This window comes from Macrotis lagotis, chromosome 3, assembly GCF_037893015.1.
Source record: "Macrotis lagotis isolate mMagLag1 chromosome 3, bilby.v1.9.chrom.fasta, whole genome shotgun sequence".
Taxonomy (NCBI): Eukaryota; Metazoa; Chordata; class Mammalia; order Peramelemorphia; family Peramelidae; genus Macrotis; species Macrotis lagotis.
The window spans coordinates 106,074,977-106,097,325 of NC_133660.1; positions in this window are offsets into that span (position 1 = coordinate 106,074,977).

Here is a 22,349-nt window from a genome sequence, read left to right on the forward strand (position 1 = left end):
TGAAATCTGAACACAGACTGAAGTACAATTTCTCTCTCTCTCTCTCTCTCTCTCTCTGTTCTTGAAGTTTCTCATCTTCTTGGGGGTTATATTTATTTTTATGTTTTATAACATTCAGTTTACATCAATGTATGGCATGGAAACAATGTAAAGACTGTCAGACAGCCTTCTTGGGGGGGGTGAAGAGGGAAAAATTGTAGAATTCAGAGCCTTGCGAAAAATGATGGGTACGTATTACTATTGTATATAATTGGAAAACAAATAAAATGTTAAAATGGAAAAAAAAAAAGAGAGTTTAACCTTGTTCAGTTCAGCACTAAAGGGCATAACTGGAAGCAAAGAATAGAAGTTGACAAGAAACCAATTGTGATTTTATATTGAAAAAAAGCTTTCTAACAATTATAGTTATCCAAAAAAGGGAAGGGGCTGCTTCAGAAGATACAACCTTCTCCCCTACAACCACCATCTCCAACATCAGCAAACACACGAACCCCTTGAAAGATCTATCATAAACATAAGAAACACTATTATAAAATCCTGGTGTACGGAGAAATTAAGTGAAATAACCAACTATTCTAAATTAGAGGTACAACCTGAATCCAGGTCTTCCTACTTTTTGAGGCTAATTCTCTATTCAATACATGAAACTCCTGTCATCTAGGTATTTTTCAAATGAAAGGCATTCAATTAACATTTTCTGATATGAATTGAGCTTCCTTTTGTTCTGTTGATTTCTCTATGTTTCATAAGCCACAAGTATTTTTGGCAAAAATCACTACTTTCATGTTTTTGCCTGATTTTTAAAAATGCCTGGGTCCACCTTTAATTGAATTATTTGGAAACAATTTATTTTAATATCAGAAATGACAATTTTTTACTACCAAAAGAATAGGCACTGGAACTTCAAAGCTGGATGTTCCAATATCAGATCAGAAATGTCTAACAGTAATAATACATATTAAGTGCTATATAAGAAATGAACTACTTAACTTAGACACTAGAGAATAATATTATTTTTCATGCTTTTAGACATTTCAATTAAATTTACTTAAATCAATTATCCATATGTCTAAGGAGAAAATTTGGAATTAAAAAAAAAATAGCTACTGATAATAATAGCCAGCATGGCATGGTGGCTAAAGACTTGGACTTACAGTGGTTAGTTGTTGTCCCTTATTCTTGAAGAGGACAAAAATGGCAACACTATGTTGGGGTCAAAGTCCAGTGTGTCTGTCTGTGGCTGATCAGACAAATAAATACAAGTTCAGAAGTTTTATCAAAGGTCAGGTGCGAATATTCCACATTTGTCAAATCAACATACATTGTGTACAATCCTCTATTCTATTACTGGCATTTCTCCTAGAGTTGTTGGGCAGCAAACACCATATCAACCATCCCTTGGCCCTTTCTGAGTCACACTGGCTCTTGGGTAGATCACCATCTTCCAGGTATCAGTCTATTAAGATCAGTCTATTAAGAAAGACTGGCAAGAACCCACACACACTGGGATTGTCCCAGGAAAAGCTATTACCTTTTCCTTTATAGAAACAAACAACAGAATCATTCTTAATTCTTAGGGGATAATCTTCTCTTGCCATATAACACAGAAAATTTTAGTCAGTTTTTGTATTTGCAGTGGATTACCTAACTCTCAGCTGGAATAGAATCAGCAACAGGCATTTTACCACACAAGAGGAGTCAAATGGCATTCAAAAACCTCTTCAGCTGGAAGCTCAGCTAAAGAAGGACTGACTTCCACCTTGGTCAATGGCTTCAGCATTGGTTGATTATGGTCTCTTAAGAATGAACACTATGGAAGTGCTCAGTCCATCTCTTCAGAATCATGTCCTTAAACATAATGGTTCCTTCAGCATTGAGTAGTTTAGATATACCACACATCTTCAGCCCATAAATAGCTTTAAGGGCATCATAAAAGTATTTTTGGAATGGTACTGTGAGTGTAAACCTGAATTTCATCTGCCTACTCACTAAGCCAAGAATCCTTCATCTCTCTAAAACATTTTGTACTTTACTTTTGATAGAGTTAAATGCTTCCTTCTTAGAGCCAGATGAACTATCCTCCTGGTAAAACCCTGTGTAGCTCTCATTTTTCATTTAGCAGTTTTTTTTTTCATTTTCATCATCATTTTTGTCAAACTGAATCTTAATATTTACAAGTGTTCTGGCCCAGAGAAGTAAATATGATGCTGTCCACCAAATCCCTGAAAGCTCCCACTCCTTTTCTGTTCCACTCTTACCAACCAAGTGTTGTCTCAGCTTTCTCTATAAATTATTAAAGAACTATTTACACTGAAGAAGCACTCTAATCTGTTGATGTTACAACTATTTGTTGTAGTCATCTTAGCCTGGGGCTCCCACCTTTGTTGAATGAAAATATTTAGCTTGTAAAGAGTAAGTCTATGATCAGTCCAGCACTCTGCACCACACACAACATCACATTCACATCCCACCTATCTCTTCTCCTTAAAATGACATAGTCTATTGAATGCCAATGTTTGTTGCCACGAAGTTTTACTGTATTTAAGTAAATGAAAGATGTTGAAAAGTTGAAAAGTAAATGGAATTGTTAGTGATGAGAAGGCTGTGACTACTGCTGTTGCTGTTTCTGACTCCATTCTTCCCATTCTTCTTACATTGTCTGATAGTCTGTGCTTACTCTGGCATTCAAGTCATCCAGTAATATAAGGTTGTCCTATTTTAGTACATTGATGATGAGAATCTCCAGGTCTTCACAATTTTCTTCTTCAACATCATCAGAGTTTCTCATGGTGGAATCATATGCATTAATGCTGGTGTTGTGATGGTTTCCTGCAAGTGACATTCACAATCATGAGCCTGTCATTCATTCCTTTTAGGAGACATAAAAGTTTATTGACTACATTAGTTTGGATTGGAAAACCTACACTGGTTCATAGCTTTTCCAATTCAATAAAAAAGTGAATCCAGCTCCAATTTCAGTAAACTGACCATCATTTGTCAGCTTTCTTTTTTTTAATTTGCTTTTTTTGCAAGGCAGTGGGATTAAGTTGCTTGCCCAAGGCCACACAGCTAGGTAATTATTAAGTGTCTGAGGCCAGATTTGAACTCAGGTATTCCTGACTCCAAGGCCAGTGCTCTATCCATTGCACCACCTAGCTGCCCCTGTCAGTCTTATTTCACTAGGGGTTATGATACCTTTTGAATTCTCTTACAAGATGAGCTGTTTGTCTTTAAGGTTTACTGAATTTATGGTATCCATAAGTGTGTGCACATCCCTCGTACCCATGATGAGTGAAATCATCTTCATAAAAGGTTTCATATTTTTTTGTATATTTTGACCATAAGGTGGGATCCCTGCCTGCTTCAGGAAGTAGGTCAGGGTTGGGTGAAACAATTTTTAGAACACCATTTTTAGGTCCTTCTTTATGGCAGGAAGTAAGCAATGTAATCCTTTAAAAAGGTTTCTCAGACACACAAGGGGCTTCCAAATCTCTCTCCTAATTCAATCCAGTGAGAAGACATATTGCTAGGCTACTTGTGTGCAAGGATAGGGCTACATCTCTGAGTCTATATGTGACTGCTGCTTCATTCCTTGCCTCTTGTCACAAGTCTTAAGGCAGGCAAAAAATGGTATAATTGGATAGGTAATACCATTTGATTTTCTCATAAATTGAATCAAAGTGAGGGAGAGTTGCTCTAAGTCAACAGACTCACTCTTGCTCCCAGAGTCGTGAGAGTCCAATGGCAAGATAAAGTCTGGATAATTGGTGATGGATAAGGATACAGTGGTTAACCTTGGCATCTTCTATGTCTAATCAGTCTCTAAACAACCTACAAACCCTGCCTCAGTTACCTTCATGGCTACTGGAAAAAATTGTTCTCATTTGCACATTTCTCTGGGAGAAATATTTGTACACTTGAAGGAAACAACCCCTACCTCACTGAAAAGTTTGTAAAATCATGTTTGAGATCCTTCAAACCTCAACCTAGTTTAATCCATTTGTCAAAATGGCCAACATGTGGCCACTGCACATACTGCAGCTACTTAGAGCCACTGGTGCAAGTTGAGTGAAACAGGTGGACAACAAAGGTGAAAAGACTCAGCAAGCCCTCATACAAGGGGGCTATTCTTCCCTGATCTCCCCTATACTCCTAGACCCTCAATAGAAAATACTGAATTTCTGCTGACTTTAGCACACACTGACTGTGTGACCCTGAGCATGTCACCTTACCTTTTGATTCAGCTCTCTAAGATTATAATTTGCAGAACAATTGCATTAAGAATAATCATTACCCTATATCAATTTAATCAAAGGTGTAGGTCAGAATAATAATAATAATTGCCATTCATACAGCATTTTTCAATTTATTAATACACTTTACAGCATTGCATTCATTCCTCACAAGTCAGAAAGCAATGGAAGTATTATTATTCCATTATACATACATATATGTTACATATATATTTTATATATATGGAGAGAGAGAGAGAGAGAGAGAGAGAGAGAGAGAGAGAGAGAGAGAGAGAGAGAGAGCGCACTGGGAAAAGTGAGGCTCAGAGAGAGAAATAACCCTTTGCAATGGGACTTAGACATAAGATCTGTCTCCAAAGCTGGAAGTCTTTCCACTACCCCATGATACCTCCAGAAAGTTTTTTTTTTTCACAATGTACAAACCTAAGAGAAAAATTTCAATTAGCAAACATTTAGCAAATATTCTTTTGAATTTTTAATCAATCATTCTAGAAGTATGCTTAATCTATATCTATATGCCAGACATCATATTTGGCTCTGGGAAGAAAAGACAATGAATTAAAAAAATTCCTCCTCTCAAGCTTACATCTTAAAGATGCTTTTTCTTAACTTAATATTGCAGCCAGTTAGGAGAAATACCCTGAATAATGATTTTTTTTAAAATTATATTAACCATCATACATTTTCTCTCAGGTCATCCAAAGTAGGTGTGCTCTTACTTTGTATTATGTATCATGAATGTAATTCTTCTTCTAATATTACATATGACAAAATGCATACTCAAAAGCACACCTCATATTCCCCCATACCTACCCTGTCCAAGTTACTTGTTTTAAATTTTTTTTAACTGCCATGATGTGGAGGTGATCCTGGGTTTACAACGGTAGCTCCAGGTTATAGTGTAACCAATCAGGAAAGGCTTCGATTATGGACACAGCAATGAATTGGATATTTATTATCTGAGTAACAGCCTAGCTAAATTTGAAGGGATTCTTTATAGGATCACAGATTTTAGTAATGAATGTCCTTTTGAGGTCATTAAGTTCAATTACCTCATTTTATACATGAAGAAATTGAGGTTGAGAGGCTTGTCCAAGATCATACAGAATAGCAGTGCCTGGTTCTCTTATTTTAAATATAATGAGCTTTAATCTAGTCATAGTAAATGACTAGGTGACTCTTTTTTTTTCAGACACAGAAGAACACAACAGACGATTACCAACGTTTGGAGAGATTTAGAAAGGGAAAGAAATCTCACACTAATTAAATGACAGATTCTTCATGTGTTAAAACATTATGGTCACAAACAGGTGTTATAGATCTTAGAGAAAGAGTAGCTGATATTTTGACAATATATACTATAAACTGCCAAAGAGCAGGAACTACAAATAAAAGTTATCCCTTCTACGTCATGGGGAATAGGAGCATGATATCCCCATAACCTAGAAAAACCATGAAAAATTTTTGGACCCTTCTTTCACACCAGAGAAGAAGTCTGAATTATTATGGCATTAAAAGATAAAATAAGTTGATATTATATAATACTAAACATATATTTTATTCATTTCTGAGTTTCTAAATATTCTCTATCATCTATTGGACTTCACATGTCATCAGCAACTTCTGCAAAACTCCAAAATAATTCCCATTTAATTTCTTAAGCCAGCCCATGTTACACTAACAGCACAATGGGCAAAGTTGCAATGTAGGAGGCATAATTATTATCTAAATTTTATATCTCTCTCAATACCCAACAAAATATTTTGCATGTAATAGGGAACCTAATAAATGATTTGAGCTAGGGAAATTTTAGATTTCTCTCTGCCTATGTTTCTTAGTATCTAGTCAATTAGGAAGGAAGGAAATAAAAAAAACATACTAATATATACCAAGAATCTGCCATGTCTTATCTATCTGAAGCTTAGCAGAGAAAACATAGATAGACATCAGAGAATTAAAGAGGCTAAATAACTCCACTAAAAGGTCATCCAACTGGTAAGTATCAGACACAAAATTAAAATGCAAGTTTTTCAGTCACTCAACCCTGTTTCCCAACTACTACACCACACAGCTTCTAATTCCCACATATGACTAGAATAATGAATGTGATTTAAGGAGTGCTTGGTGTATGCAAAAGACTCATTTCTTATTGAGTGCTTTGAGGACTCTCAAGTTAATTCTGTCATCTCCTCCAAAATTCTCAGCCAGTTCTAACATGAATTATAGAACCAGGACCTTAGGGTCACTAGAATGTGGTATTGATTATCCAGACAGCTTGGAGTTCTAAGTTTAAAAACTAATCCCATACTAATACTAGTATGAAAGGGATGTGATCAGCCTCTTGATGTCTTCTGCTTTGCTTTAAGACTTTTTTTCGTCTCCCTCTTCTCTAGAATTTAAAAAATGAAAACAAATTCACACTTATTGAATGCCTACTACTCTGCTAGAAATTAAGTTTTAGCTTAGCAGCCAAGAGGTACATCAAACTCCCCACTGATCTATTAAATTAGGTCTAATTAGAAGAAAAATATACATTAAAAAAATAACTAATATCCAACTCCTCACCATTTACAAAGTCCCCACTCTTGTTCAAGTCCTCAGTAGTCCTCTCCTGGACTAACTTATTATCTTGCCTCAAGTCTCTCATCTCTCTGATAAAGTGGTCCAAGTGATTTTTCTGAAGAACTAGATTGACCAGATCATTCTCCTAGTCTGTGAATTCCAGTGACTCCCTATCACTGCAAGGATCAAATACAAATTCTTTTTGCCTTCCCTTCTATAACCTAGCTCCAATCTACCTTTCCAGTCTTCTTATAAATTGCTTCCCTTCATATATTCTTTAGTATAGCCAAATTGACCTTGAGATTCCTCAGACATAAGGCTGCTGTCTTCATCTGAGTCTTTATCCTTACACCTACAACACAGTCCCTCCTGACATTCACCTTAGAATCTCAAGTTTCCTTCAAAGCACTCAAATACCACCTTCTAGATGAAATTTTTCCCAATCCCCCCCATCAGTTACAAGGATGTTTACACACACACACATACACACAAGAAACATCATCACCACTAGCACCCAAATTACCTTGTATTGTTTTTCAGATATGTTGTGCAATTCATTTGTTTATATGTTTCCCCCTAATAGAATGTAAACTTATGATGGGAAGGGGCTGTTTGATTGGAGTGAAAGAATATGGGGGGAGGGGAAGGATTTGTTCATTTTTCTTTCTATCATCAAGCATAATGCCTGGAATAGGAAGGTACTTAATAAATTTTCATTGCTTTAGAACAGTCATGTATTTTATATTCATTATCTCATTTGATCCTCAGAGTAATCTTGACATATAAGTGGTATAATTTTTACTATTGCTGTTTTACAAAAAAGCAAATGGAGAGTTAGAAGTTCAATGTCTTGCCTAGCTGATACATGTCTTTCTACCTGTCAGTGAAGTAAAGGAACCTGCTCATTTAATGTCATTAACCTATAGAAGAAAGTAAGAAAAAAATGTTGTGCCAAAAAAGAGAATTAGCTTTAAATAGTCTGGGGTTTTTTTAAGTGCATCAGAGGTTTTAGCATTAATTCAGGAAACTACAGGTTAGAAATTAACTTTGGAGTTTTCTTTTTTTCAGTAAAAGCACATTGGAGATTTTTGTTTTTGTTTTGATCCAGGAAACTACAGACTAGAAATTAAAATGTATTAGACAATATTGAATTGGAGAACCTTGACATACAATACAAATTATACAACATACACTAGACATGCAACTCTATCAGTATGTTATTATGATGCTAATATATTAACAGCTTTTCTAATATAAAAGTCCCCTATGGCAGCAAAGTAGAAAACATAGCTTCCCTTCAGATTGGACTGTCTATAGAGTAATTAGAACATGCAGCAATCTGGAAATGAACAACTGTGAGGTTTACACTTGATAAGAAAGGGATAGGGAAAAAAAAGTCAAATTCTCACATGAGCTTGGATTCCCCCAAATCCTTTCTTTATCCACCATTTTCCCTATGTTTTATGGGACAATGCACACTTTATGATCATCATCTCATCATTAGGATGTATCATTTTATCATCATCTTCATCCCTAGTATGTATGCAACACTTTAAAGTTTGTAGAGTATTTTACTGACTTGCTGTCTCATTTGATCCTCACAACAAAGCTATTATTGTTTCCATTTTGCATATGAGGAAACCAAGAGTCAAAGAAGTTAAGTGACTTGCCCAAGGTCACCCAGCTAGTCAGTAGTCTGAATTAAGATTTGAACTCAAGTCTTCCTTACTCCAAGTCCATCAGTCTATCTACTATGCTGACACTTAGGTGTGTAAAAATCTCAGCTGTATTATTAACAAATTCTCAAAGTTGCAGGAACATTTCAATTAATACTGACAATTAGACATTGTCTTTGTTTTCTCCTCATGGTTACATGATATATTTTAAAACTCAGAAACACAGAATGTCAGAACTGAACAGGATCTTAGAGAAGATCCAGAGATGCTTAATTTTAATTGTGTTTATGAGAGAAGGAGAAAAAGACAAAGAGAAATAGAGAAACTGAGTCAGAGAGAGACAGAGAGAGAGAGAGAGAGAGAGAGAGAGAGAGAGAGAAGAGAGTTAGGGATCCTTTCAGTTTAAAGAAGCCTTTGGACCTCTTCATATAATAATGTTTCCAAATGCATTAATAATGTTTAAATGCATTAATTAAAATTGAGAGTTCCTTGAGGACAGGCACTATGTTTTGCCTCAATTGCACAGTTCTAGTGGATTGCATAGAAAGATCTTAATAAATGTTTATTGACTGAATGACTAACAAAGGAAACCAATCATATTTATATAGTTATAAAAATATTTTCTTCATTCAAATTCATAGATCCCCTGAATTCTAGCCACAGACCTCCTGAGGGTCATAAAGTCCCAAAGAAAAGCCCCTCCTACAGTCTACCCTGTCTCATGGTATTAAAGCCCATTGCAACAAATTGATTTGCTCATGCCTATACATCTAGGTTCCCTTCATTTCTAACCATAAATTCTATTCAAGGAACCAGGAATAATATCTTATTACAATTTCAGCCCCTAAAATTAACATTCACACATTAGGAGAAATAATGTTAATACAAAATGCAACAAACCAAGACAAAAGTAATATAATTCTACATAAATATACCAAAAAGCCCCACCATAGTTAATTTCACTAAATGGCTAAATCTGAGCCCCTTAAATGGCTAATTCTTACCACTTGGAGAAGGAATTTATTGGATATGCTAAATATTTTTAATGGATTCCTACAGCTTTAACTGTTAATTAGATCAAGGTTTGGTTCCCTGTTTAGTTGTGACCTCATTGGTGTGGCATCTGGGCAATTATCTAGGAAATAATGAGGCCTTTCATCCATAACAGAACAACAACCTCTCACTTGTATTGAGGAAGATCAGAGCCAATCTGCTGTTCCTCAGGGGGTCTGTGAGTCCCTCTGTATCACACATTATTTTCAAACTAACCTTTCACATCCCGAATTAATTCCAAGTATTTTCTGATTAAAAATTCATAAATTTACTTTACCAGCATTAAAAGATATCATAAAGACAAAATATCATCCAAACAATGTTTAGGGTTCTGCTACCAAGAGTCATAATTAGAGGGAAACATTTTTGGTGAACAGATCTCTTAACCATATGCGATATTTAGTAGACCTTATCATATACACAGGGAACAAGTTTTCTGTTCCACTGTGTTCAAGAAAATCTATGGCTTTCATGAATTATAGATCTAAAACTGAAAAGGACTTTAAAGGGCATCTGTCCCCTAAATCATTCATATAGAGTTAAAATCCATATTTGAACCTATGTCCTTTAACTATAGATCCCACTATGTCCTTTGCTCTCTTATTTTTAGGGTGGCAATGTGATATAATACAAACTTGTGTTAGACTCTAAATTAGATAGAAAGACTCTAAATTGTAAAGGCCTCTCCTCCATTAGTACAGACAATATCCTTACTAAAACTTTCCTATGCTAATGAAATAATGGGTCCAGTTTAAGATAAAAAAGCAAAAACAAATAAGCATGATCTGTTGGTCTTACATCACAATTCTACTTTTTTACTGGCCTAAGAAAATACAATCTAGCAAGAACAAATTAAATCACCTATTGGTGGACATGCCAAATGGAAAATGCTTCTAAATGGGCTAATGTTTGGCCCTATGGAGCACAGATCTTGAGATATTTTGGAGTTTCTTTGACTTGCACAGTGCAGTCCTGATGGAGTTAGCTTGGATTCATACTGTGACTATAGGGGCCCCTATTTTACTGCACAGGAGAAATATCTGAGATATTTGTGGAATATGGAAATTAATATTTTATTGTAATACTGGATTAGAAAAGAGAACCACCTCCTGGGAAGTGACACTTGCAGCATGCCATCCAGTTATGAAACAAAATTATGAAATTGTCCTCTTTGCCTCTAGACATTCCCACTTCTTATATATTTTTCACAGTTTCCAGATTTGTGAGCCTAAAGTTCAAGTCTGACCATGTCATTCTTTTCTTTCTAAGGCTCCCTACTGACTCTAGAACAACTAAAATTTCCACTCTTTGACATTAAAAATCCTCTATTAAAAGATCTACTTTGGTAGTTTTCAATCACTTTCATAGTTCATATTTTGGTGAAACTAATCTGTTTTCTTCAAACAGTTTTGTCTCTCACCTCTAGAACCTTTTCTCAAGTTTTTGCCCATTCTCCTCATCTTTGACTCTCAGAATCCCAGGCTCCCTTCAAGCCCTATGACCTGTTCAAAGCCTTTCTTGATCTCCTAATTTATCATGTCCTGACCCCTCCTTGAAATTAATTTGCATTTATTTGCATAAAGTATATATTTTTCTATGTGTATCACCTCCAACAGATTGCCACCCCTGTCATCCCTATTCTATCATTTATTTTCAATATTTCCTTGTGTGTGGGAAAATTCCTGGTGAAGTCCTCTCAGGGTTAAGAAATGTTTTTGTCAAGAAAACCTTGCATTCCAAGGTACCTAGGACATCCTGCTTTTGCAAAAAAGACTGTTTTGTTAATTGAGGTATTGAGAATCCTAATTTTTCTAGTCAAAACAATTATGAAGGTCATCAGGATCTCTAAACTAAGAGGGTGCAGTAACAGGTCATCCCACTATCTGATGAGATATATATTTTGAAATTATTACATTCCTTTCTTTCTATCTATTGTCGGGATAGTTTTCTATGTATAAACTGCACCCCCTGAAACTCATTCAATGGGCTAAAAGGTAAATGGGTGTAGGGTGGGGGAATTACAGTTAGAATCTTTATAAATAAAACTTGCTGTGCTTTTGAGCACGGCTCTCTAAAACACTGTCTTGGTGTGTCTGTGAATTTGACTGCCCTTTTCTCAAGAAAAGTTAATAAAAACTTTCCTTTACTCAGATCAGTCTCTGAAAATTTTCTTTAGTGTATTTTTATCACACACATTTGTCATCTGGTTTATTCCCTTCTACCTACAAACATGTCTATGTCTATGCCATCCTTAAAAACTTCTCTTGGGGCAACTAGGCGGCACAGTGAATAGAGCACTGGTCTTGGAGTCAGGAGTACCTGGGTTAAAATCTGACCTCAGACAGTTAATAATTACCTAGCCATGTGGCCTTGGGCAAGCCACTTAAACCCATTTCCTTGAAAAAAAATCTAAAAAAAAAAAACTTCTCTTGTTCCTTTCATAATTTCTATCAACCCATTATTCTCCTGCCTTTTGCAGCTAATCTCCTTGAAAAGGCCTCTTCTCATTCTATTCTCAAACCCTTATGATCCCACTTTCAATCTCATGATTCCAATGAAACAACTCTTTTTAAAATTACCAATTATCTCTTAGTTGCCAAATCCAACAATTTTTATCTCAATCTTCATTTTCCTTAACTTCTCTGCAGCATTTGACTCTATTGATGACCCTCTACTCCTTAATACTTTCTTCTCTGTAGTTATTTTTGATACTTCTAGTTTTCCTCCTATGTATACAATTAGTCCTTCTTTGTCTTCTTTCCTAAATCCTTATCTAAATTGTATCCTCTAACTATAGTACCCTACAGAATTTTAATGTGATCCCTCCTTTCTACTTCATTTGGTGATCTCATCAATTTTCATGGATTTAATTATCATCTCTAAGCTGATGATAATCAAAGCTACTTACCCTTCTTAACTTCTCTGTCGACTTCCAATATCTTATGTCCAGCTGTCTTTTAGACATTCCAAATTGAATTTCTAATAGATACCTTAAAATCAACATGTCCAAAACCAAATTCATTATCTTTCCCCTTACATTCATCCACCCCACACCCATAACAAAGAAATTTCTCTATTACTATATGCTATTACTATACACCATCCTCTCAAACTCAGGTTCCAAACCTAAGTGTTCCCATGTCTACTCTGTTGCCAAGGTCTATTGACTTCACTTTGGCAACATTCTCAAATATGTTTCTTTCTCTCTTCTAACACTGCCACCATTGTGGTACAGGTCCTCCTCACCTGACAACTGAACTTTTGCAATAGTCTACAGGTGGGTCTGCCAACCTCAAGTCTCCCTCCATTCCATTTCATCCTCCATTCAGCTGCCAACATGATTTTTTTCTAAAGTGATAGTCTGACCTTGTCACTTCCCTAATCAAAAAAGTTCACTGGCTTCCTATGGCCTCCAGCAACAAATGCAAAATCCTCCCTAGTCACCTACTCTTTTATCCAGTGACACTGACTTCCTTGCTGTTCCATAAACAAGACACTATTTCTCAGCTCATGGCCTTTTCCTTGATTTTCTTCCATACCTGGAATGCTCTCATTCCTCATCTCCACCTATTCACCTTCCAGCTTCTTTCATTCCAAAGTAAAATCTCATCTAAATGAAGTCTTTTCCAATCACTCTTAATTCAAACTCATTTCCTCTTTTTAAATATTTGTATATATTTGTTTACTTATCATCTTTTAGTTTTTGAGTTCCTTGAATATAGAGACTATCCTTTGCTTTTTTGGATTTTTTTTTTTTGTATCACCAATACATAGTAGTACTTGGAATATGATAGGCACTTAATAAAGGTCTGTTGAATGATTAACTACACATAAAGACACATATATATGTATATCTACATCTATAACTATTTCCATAGCTATATCCAAATAACTGTATATATTGTTTTTCCAACAGAGTTCTTTGGAGGCAGAAAGTCTACATTTTTGTCATTTTATTCCCAACACCTAGCACAGTTCCTGATACATTCTATAACAGATGTTTAAGAGGTACTTGTTAAAATGAATTGAAAATGAAATAAAGTATGTAAAAATACCTGGTGAACCTCTAAGTAACAATAACCCCAGTTGTTCAGAGTTGGAGAAGAAGGTGAAGGTCTCTCCTAGTTGAATCTTGATCACTCATTGAGTGATCACTCAGTAAATCATGGCAGGAGGGCAGGGTGATGAGGTGGGGGTAGAAATCAGAGGATTCCCTGTCTAATGCTTCATGTTACAGATGAAGGTCCTGAGATTGGAAAATCTTCATTAATATTCTCTCAAGTTTATACAAGTAGCAAAATTTGTCTTTGAACTCAGGTCTTTCTGATTCTCAACTCAAGCTCAATAGGAATCCACAGAGCAAGACCATCAAAAAAGGTAATGGAACCTTTTGTTGAATTCAGAGGTATGGACTCCACTTTGAACAATGTGATAGTCTCTCTCAATACTCTGAGTTTCATGCTCAGTTCTCAGTAACACATTTTAGAAAGAATATTTATTAGAGATTATATAGAACCAGGTGTTCTTAAATGTGTCTGTGTCTGTCATGGACCTTTTTTGGCAGTCTGGAGAGGTCTTTCAATCCTTTCCATGATATTTTTTGCCTGATGCATAATTAAAGCTAATTTTAAATTTCAATTTCAATACTGGATGTATTTTTTTTTCCATTCAAGTAAATAGATTTTTTGAAATTTATCATACAGATAACTTGGGGTCTGTGGACTTCTCATATATAAAATGGCAATCAAGGAAAAGAGGCATAAGCACTGTCTTCAAATATTTGTTACAGAAGAAGAAGAAGATTAGATTTGTTCTATTTAGCTCCAGAAGTCAAATATTAGAATATATGAAGGATATAGAGGGAAGGGAGACCACAAGTATAGGTACTATTTAAGGGTTTAAAAATGTTAATAATTAGAGCTAGTCAAAGAGGTAATGGGCTGACTCAGGAGGCTGTGAGTTGCCCTTCACTAGGAATCTTCAAGGAAAATTGCACTAATTGGGATATTGAAGAGAGATTCTTTGCTTCACTTAGGGCTTGAACAAGAAAAATGATCTGTGCTTTCCAAAGGAATGCAATTTTCTTAAGAGGAGTTCATAGTTTGGTTTTATATTTATACCGCCCCCCCAATGCTTCACACACAATTGACATATAATATATACATATAAATGATACATGTTTAAATTGAATTTCATTTGCGTGGAACTACAGATATTAACTAAAACAATAGGAAAAGTATCCTAATTTCACCAAAAAGAGTAAATCAAGACTTTTAAGACCTCAAAGTCAGTGGAATTTTCTACAAAATTCAACGATGAAATAAACTGCTATGCTAGTGTAGAAATGACCTGAGAATAATGGGAGAAATGTTTGGATACCAAGCAGTGAAATACCCATGTCATCCAAGAAAGCCAGTCTAACTTCAAAAACCTTGGACATCAATGACTCTTACTGAAGTGGTTTTGAACATAGTGCATGATAGACAAAATATTAACTTTATCCAATCCATAATTCCATTAATAATGTGAGTTCTTCCACTAAAGGCACAGAACTCAAGAATTCATTCAAGCTACCTCAGTCTTTGTGACCCTTATCTAAACCCTTTGATAATTCTTTCATAGGGGATTTCTCAAAAAGTTGAGGGACTTTCTCTAATTCTATAGTAATTATACACATACCAGTACTGCATATAGTTCATCTACCAGTATCCTCGACACTTGCTATCTATCACCTTTTCACTATTTCATCAATCTCTCTAATGATACATGTATTTTGATTTTTTTCAAATAATTTATCACTGGTCATATTATTCAGTCGTATGCTTGCCCCTGTGCATCTTTCTAATATTCTTTCAATAACTCACAAAATAACATTTATCATATTCCACAATTAACAGCCATATGGGATTGTTGGAATAACACTGGTGTTAAATTGATGGTTTTTGTTTCATGGGAAAGCATAGGGTTATTTAAAGCACTGTGACCCTTTCTCAAGGCAAGTCAACCTATCCTCTTCCCACTGTTCAATTCTGGAACTGATTCACTGCCTATCTTCAGTGACTGTCCAAAATATATGTGCTAATAAAGTAAAACATATGATCTTAATGTCTCAGATGTTCCTCACTAGGACATTTCACTCTCTCAATCCATCAGTCAACAAGCATTTAGTAAATTCCTACTGCATTCTAGACATTGTGCTAGGAAAAAGAGAAAAAAGTACAGAAATAGAAATGATCACTGTTCCCAAGGAGATTATGTTTTAATAGTGAAAGCAACAAGTACATAAATGAGCATTTACAAAATAAACATAAAGAAAATAGATTCAAATAAATCAAAGTAGTTACATACAATATAATTGGGAATGGAGGGCACTAGGAATTTGGAGATCAGTAAAGTATGTAGTGCTTAAGCTATATTTTGAAGGAAAAGTGGTATTCTCATAGAGGGAAGATGAGATAGGAATACATTTCTGTCATGGTGGTGATCAGGGCAAAGACACAAAACTGGAAAAAGCTATAAATGAGCAACAAAGAAAATGACTGTTTCACTAGATTGAAGAATAGGGCTAAAAGTAGTGAGGAGAGGAAATGATGTTCAATAAAGTTACAAAAGATATTATAAAAGGTTTTAAATAATAAAAAGAGAAGTTTAGCATTTACACAAAAAGCAATAGAGTTCCTGGAATTTACTGAGAAGGGGAGAGTTACAGTCAGACCTGCGCTCAGGGAAAATCACCTAGACAATACTGGTGAGAGACTTCAGATGAGAAACCAACCAAGAAGCTGTTGCACTATTTCAGGCAAGAAATTATGATAATCTCAAGGTGGATATTGCTGTGTTGATGAAAGTAGAAATAACAAATATTGACTACTGAAAGAAAATGTGAAATGAAGGAGTGCAAAGAATTGAGTACTAAGTTTACAATCCTAAGAGATTGATAGTGATGCCTTTGACAGAAATAGAGAAGTTTGAAAGACGGGTTTTGGAGAAAACAACAAATTCAGATTGGGAAATACTGACTTTGAGATTTCTCTAGTATATATAGTCTGAAATGTCTAATAATCGATTGATAATCCAGTACTAATCAGAGTGACATTGGGAATGAGTATAGACATCTGGGAATCATCTGCATAGAGATGATAGCTAAACCTATTAGACTAGATAAGGTTATCAAGATGAAGTATATAGAGGGAAAAAAGGAGAGGCTATAGGATAGAACCTTTGGGTACACCTAGAGTTAAGTGGTAAGAAGGATGATGACAGATGAGCAATGAGACACATGAGGAGAAGACTAGGGAAAGCAGTGTCACAAGAGAAAACAAGAAAAGAGAGCGTATTCAAGCAGAATCAAATGCAGCAGATAGATCAAGAAGTATGACTTGGAAAAGGCCATCAGATTTGGCCATGAAGAGATCTTTGGAAAGAGCAATTTCACTTAAGTGATGATGCTAGATTGGAAAGGTCTAAGGAATGAATGAGAGGCAGGGGAAATTTGTGTAAACAGAATTTTTAAGGAGTTTGACTTTAAAATGAGGAAAGATGTATGACAGGATTGGTAGTAAATAAGGAAGATTATTTTTTTAAGGATAGGGCTATATTGGCAAGTTTGAATGCAGAAGGGAAGGAATCATCAGATAAAGAGAAATTGAAGATTTAAAGGAAAAAGGACATGAAGTGACAATCTTTTAGATAAGACAGAAGTGGATGGAATCAATGGCACATATAGTCAAGTTGACCTTAGCAAGAAATGCCACCATTTTGTCAGAGACTAAAGGTAAAAAGATAAGAGTGGAAGATGTCAAATCCATCATATCAAATGCTTTTTTATTGCCAAACAATAAAGATAATGGAATCTTGTATTCTCTGAACATTTCATGAGTAAAGCTATGCTCTGATGTAGAATATCATATACAAAATTCTGTCTGATATCTTAATTTTCATCAGTGTTACTGCAATGTTTATAAATTCTTCTTATAAATGTTTTAATGATGAGAAAGTAGGCATAAAGGAAGTTTATGGGTCACTACTTACTGATACTACATTGAACACATGCTATCAGTAGTCCTTTTGTTTTTTCTATTATTGTTTAGTCGTTTTTCAATCTGATTCTTCATGATGCCATTTGGGGGTTTTCTTGGCAAAAATACTGGATTAGTTTGCCATTTCCTCCTCCAGTTCAATTTATAGATAAAGATCTAAAGCAAACAGTATTAAGTGATTTGCCCCAGGTCACACAGCTGGTAAATGTCTAAGAACAAATTTAAACTCAAGAAGACTTACTGACTTCAGGTCCAGGACTGCACAATGGTACCACCTGCCTGCCCCTGTCAGTATTCTTTCTAAACAGTTGCTATCTTCCCCTTTCAGATCCCTGTAGAATTCATTACCCTTTCAGATCCCTGTAGAATTCATTCCTAAGTGCTCTCAAAACTATGAATTTTGCTTTCTAAACACAAAATCAAATCTGGCTATTCTTCCTGTCTCTATATTCTTTTATACTATTAGTATCTCATGCATCATACTGGGGACTGTGATATTAGAGCTCAAATGTAATACTTCTAAATTTCATTGATGGAAGGGGGAAAGTTCATTTAGAAATATTGAATAAAATTTTCCATTTATCATTGGTTTATTGCCTTTCCAAAATTTCATTGTAAAATGTTCCTGGGATGCTCTACTTCAATTGAATCTCTCACTGGGTTTTCTGGGAACATGGTATTCCCTCAAATATTTTTCTTAACATTAAAGGAATACTGTTCATAATCATTCACAAATCTTCTCTGTAAGATTTCACAATGAGTTTATATTCTAAAATGATATTTCCCTTGACTGCTATATTTTTTAAATCAAGAAAGAGATAGTAGACATGTAATAAATGCAGGATTGATTGAATTAAATTGAGGGGAAATAAAATTGCCCCTGCTCAGAAATTCTGAGAGTAAGTTAAAGAGGAATGGAAGACTCTCAAAAATAAAATTCTAATTATTATCAATGACACAGAATTAGAGGTGTCTAAAATTACTAATGAGAATGAATAGGGATTTTAATTAAAAAATTAAAGGGTTGCATTCAAGAGATAGGAGCAAATATAAATCACTGTTAGTCACAATTGGTGAAATCATATAAGAAAAGTGAAATAGATCAAACTTACTACGTGAGTGCTTCAATCAGCCCACAAAATCCTAAGTGTGTCACATTGCAATGTAATTGTGAAATATTGAATAAAATGAATAAAAACAATACAACATAGATAATATTAAATAAATAGATATGAAGAATAGAGGGAGAAAAGAGAGGAAATAAATAGGGAATGAGGGAGAGAGAAAAGGAGTGAGATGGGGAGTGAAAGAGAGACATAAACAAAGAGAAGGAAAGGAAGGAAGGAAGGAAGGAAGGAAGGAAGGAAGGAAGGAAGGAAGGAAGGAAGGAAGGAAGGAAGGAAGGAAGGAAGGAAAAAGAAAGAGAGAGAGAGAAAAGAAGAGGAAAGAGAAAGGAAGAAGAAGAAAGTAGAAGGAAGAAAGAAGGAAAAGAGGGAAGAAAGAAATGGAGTGAAAAGGGAGAGAGAGAGAGAGAGAGAGAGAGAGAGTGAGAGAGAGAGAGATGAAAATAACCTATGGTAGGAGAGAGAGACAATCTGGCACAGTATTTAGAAACCCAAATAAATTCAGGAATCAGAAATAAGGTAATCTCCTTGGGCCTCAGTTTTCTCATTTGTAAAATGAAGGGTTTGTACCAGATAACCTCTAAGATTTCTTCTAGCTCTAAATCTGTGATTCCATGTGTTAACTTCATTCCTCTTCTTTCTACTCTATATACTGCTGATGAAGAAATGCTTAATTTAGGTTACCAAAGCATTATATTGTTACTTGGTTTGAGATTTAGTACATAATCATTTTACCCTTGATAGTAATCATTCTTTGTTACAGGTAAGTGTTTTAGCTTTAAATTCTCAGATTATGTCTGAAGGGAGTGAAGAGAAGATGAGGAAGGGGAAAGAAAGAATATTGCTAATGCTCCTTTAGGATTCAGACACATGAACTTAAGGACTCTTCATCACATTCTTTGACCTGAGTTTTTCACTTGCCTCATAACTTTACCTAGGGAAGACTCCAAATAGCCCTTTCAGCAGTAATTATGAAACTCTTACTCATCACTCTTCACATTTTATTTCCAGCTTTTCTCCCTATCTGACTTAAGGAACATAACTTTGTCTTAAACCCTTCCCTGCTTTAAGAGATGGTACTACACTTACTTTCACTATTTATACCTCATCCTTTCCCTTTATAGGGTTGAGGATAAGCACACACACACACACACACACACACACACACACACACACACACAACCATTCTTCATTGTTCCTTTCAATTTTTATCATATCCTTCCATAAAAATTGCTTTGAAAATTTAAGGAGACTCACAGGGGTGCCAGAATACATATGGGTTTTTTTTTTAGGTTTTTGCAAGGCAATGGGGTTAAGTGCTTGCCCAAGACCACATAGCTAGGTATTTATTAAGTGTTTGAGACCGAATTTGAACCCAAATCCTCCTGACTCCAGGGCCGGTGCTCTATCCACTGCGCCATCTAGCCACCTCTGGAATACATGTGGAGAAGATAAAGAGGCACAAGCATTTCTCCTCACTTCTCTAGGGAATTTGGTCCTTTTCACCAACCACCTATGAAAATAGGATGTCAGAGCCTTGAGCAAGTAAATTTAGTCATATCAGAGAAACAGCTTTTTCTGCTCCCAAACAGTAGTTTCATCAACTAAAGAATCTTCTGATGAGAAAAAGCATTCTACAAATAAAATTCTTGGAAACTCAAAGTTTTAAAACACTGATTATTTCACTGAAAGGTTAAATGGCTTGTCCACAGACACACAAAGAGCATTTGTCAGAGACAGAATTTGAATCTAGGTCATTTTTAGTCTGAGTCCTGTTTCTAATAGGAATGCATAAGCAGGGAAATTGCCATGATTCCTAGATCAGCACAAAACCTAGAGTGAAGTATGAGCCTCAGACAAAAAAAAAAAAAACTAAAGAATTGAAACTCTGAGATCATTTAAAATATAGAGATTTTTCTAGAACCACGACTCAGTGTCTTCAAGTCTAAATTACATATAGCAATGGTGGGAAATAAAATACCATAGGCTTTCCAAAAGGAATATCACACAGTTTCCTCATTTATTCACAAACAAAATGTTATTGATTTCTTCTAAGGGAAAAATTTCTTATTTTATCATATTTTTGTCTAATTTTTATTAGACTAATTTTTAATTAAACTAATATTTTTTACTAGACTTAAAATAATTTTATTAATTACTTAATACTTATTAAGTATCTACTATATAGACACAAACTTTTTGGTGTAACAATCTGAACATTTACACCAGAAATTATTAGATTATCATTTCTTTTAAATAGTATTTTAGTTTTTTCCAATTACACATAAAGACAATTTTCAATGTTCATGTTTTAAATTAAATTTTGAGTTTCAGTTTTCCCCCTCTTTCCCTTTCCCTCCACTCTCCCTTCCCTGAGATGTTAAGCAATTTGATATGAGTTGTATATGTGCAATAATGTAAAATATATTTCCTTATAAGTTATGTTGTGAAAGAAAAAACAGAACAAAAGGAAACAAAAACTACACATAAAATAGCAAAAATAGTATGCTTCAATGTATATTCAGACTCCATCAGTTCTTTCTCTGTGGATAGCATTTTCCATCATGAGTATTTTGGACTTGTCAGATTATCATTTCTGATAGTGGGTTTACATTTACTTAGTGATGTGAAATGATTTTGAATAGGTGTTTGGGTATTTAAAAGTTTATTCATTATTTAAGATGTTGACCTATTATTTTGCCTTTAATGACAAAAGTTCTACCAAATTACTAATAGGGATGATAGCTCAACATTTGAATCAATTATTTCCATCTGAACCTAATAAGGGTCAAAAAATTAAGAGAACATGTAGAGGGAGCTTAAGCAAATTTGAGGTCAAGAGGTCAGTTACAGCCAAAATAACCTGAGCTCTGGTAATCCTTGAGCTGAAAGCTTCCACGGAACTCTGATTTGATAACACAACTGCATTATTATTCTGGCCTCACTATTCAATAAGCCCTGTTTCTGAACTTCTTGAACTAGGTCACATACTGCTGGGTTAATTTCTGCCCATAACAAAGTTACATCATTGTTTTTATTCTTTATGCTAATTTTGTGGTTTTCTTCTATAACAACTGTTTAATGTTTTCCATAAACTGGTTCTGTCAGTTATCCTGCTGATATTCCCCACCTGAGTATATACATGTTTCCTTTTCTCTCCTGAGTTAAATGGATCCCCTGATGGTCAGGGAATCACAAAAAGAACATATTCTAAATATTGCACTCTCTGTAGAAGCTCTTGACTGATTTTTATAGCATGGGTTATCCTTTGGAAGGAACTATAGGATTGAACTAAGGTTTCTATTACAATAATTGAGGTCATCGATTCCATGTCTCACCAAATAAGAGTCTATCATATTAACTATGATGGTGTTCCCCTGAACAATACCTGAGCCACTAGAGTCTCCCCTTCTGGAGTCACCCAGCATTGATTTTTCATCTCAACCTCTTCACTCACAAAAGTCACAAAATAAAGGACACTGTAATTTTCTCTGGCCATGAGAATTGCTAGAAGAGAATCTGCTGTTATTTTTTCAGCCACTGGTATACTTTCTGGACAGCATCCCCAAAAGGTGTCCTATTGCTGCTGGCTAAAAGATAATGCTAATAAAGAAGTAGGCATGATAGATGATAGCATAGAAT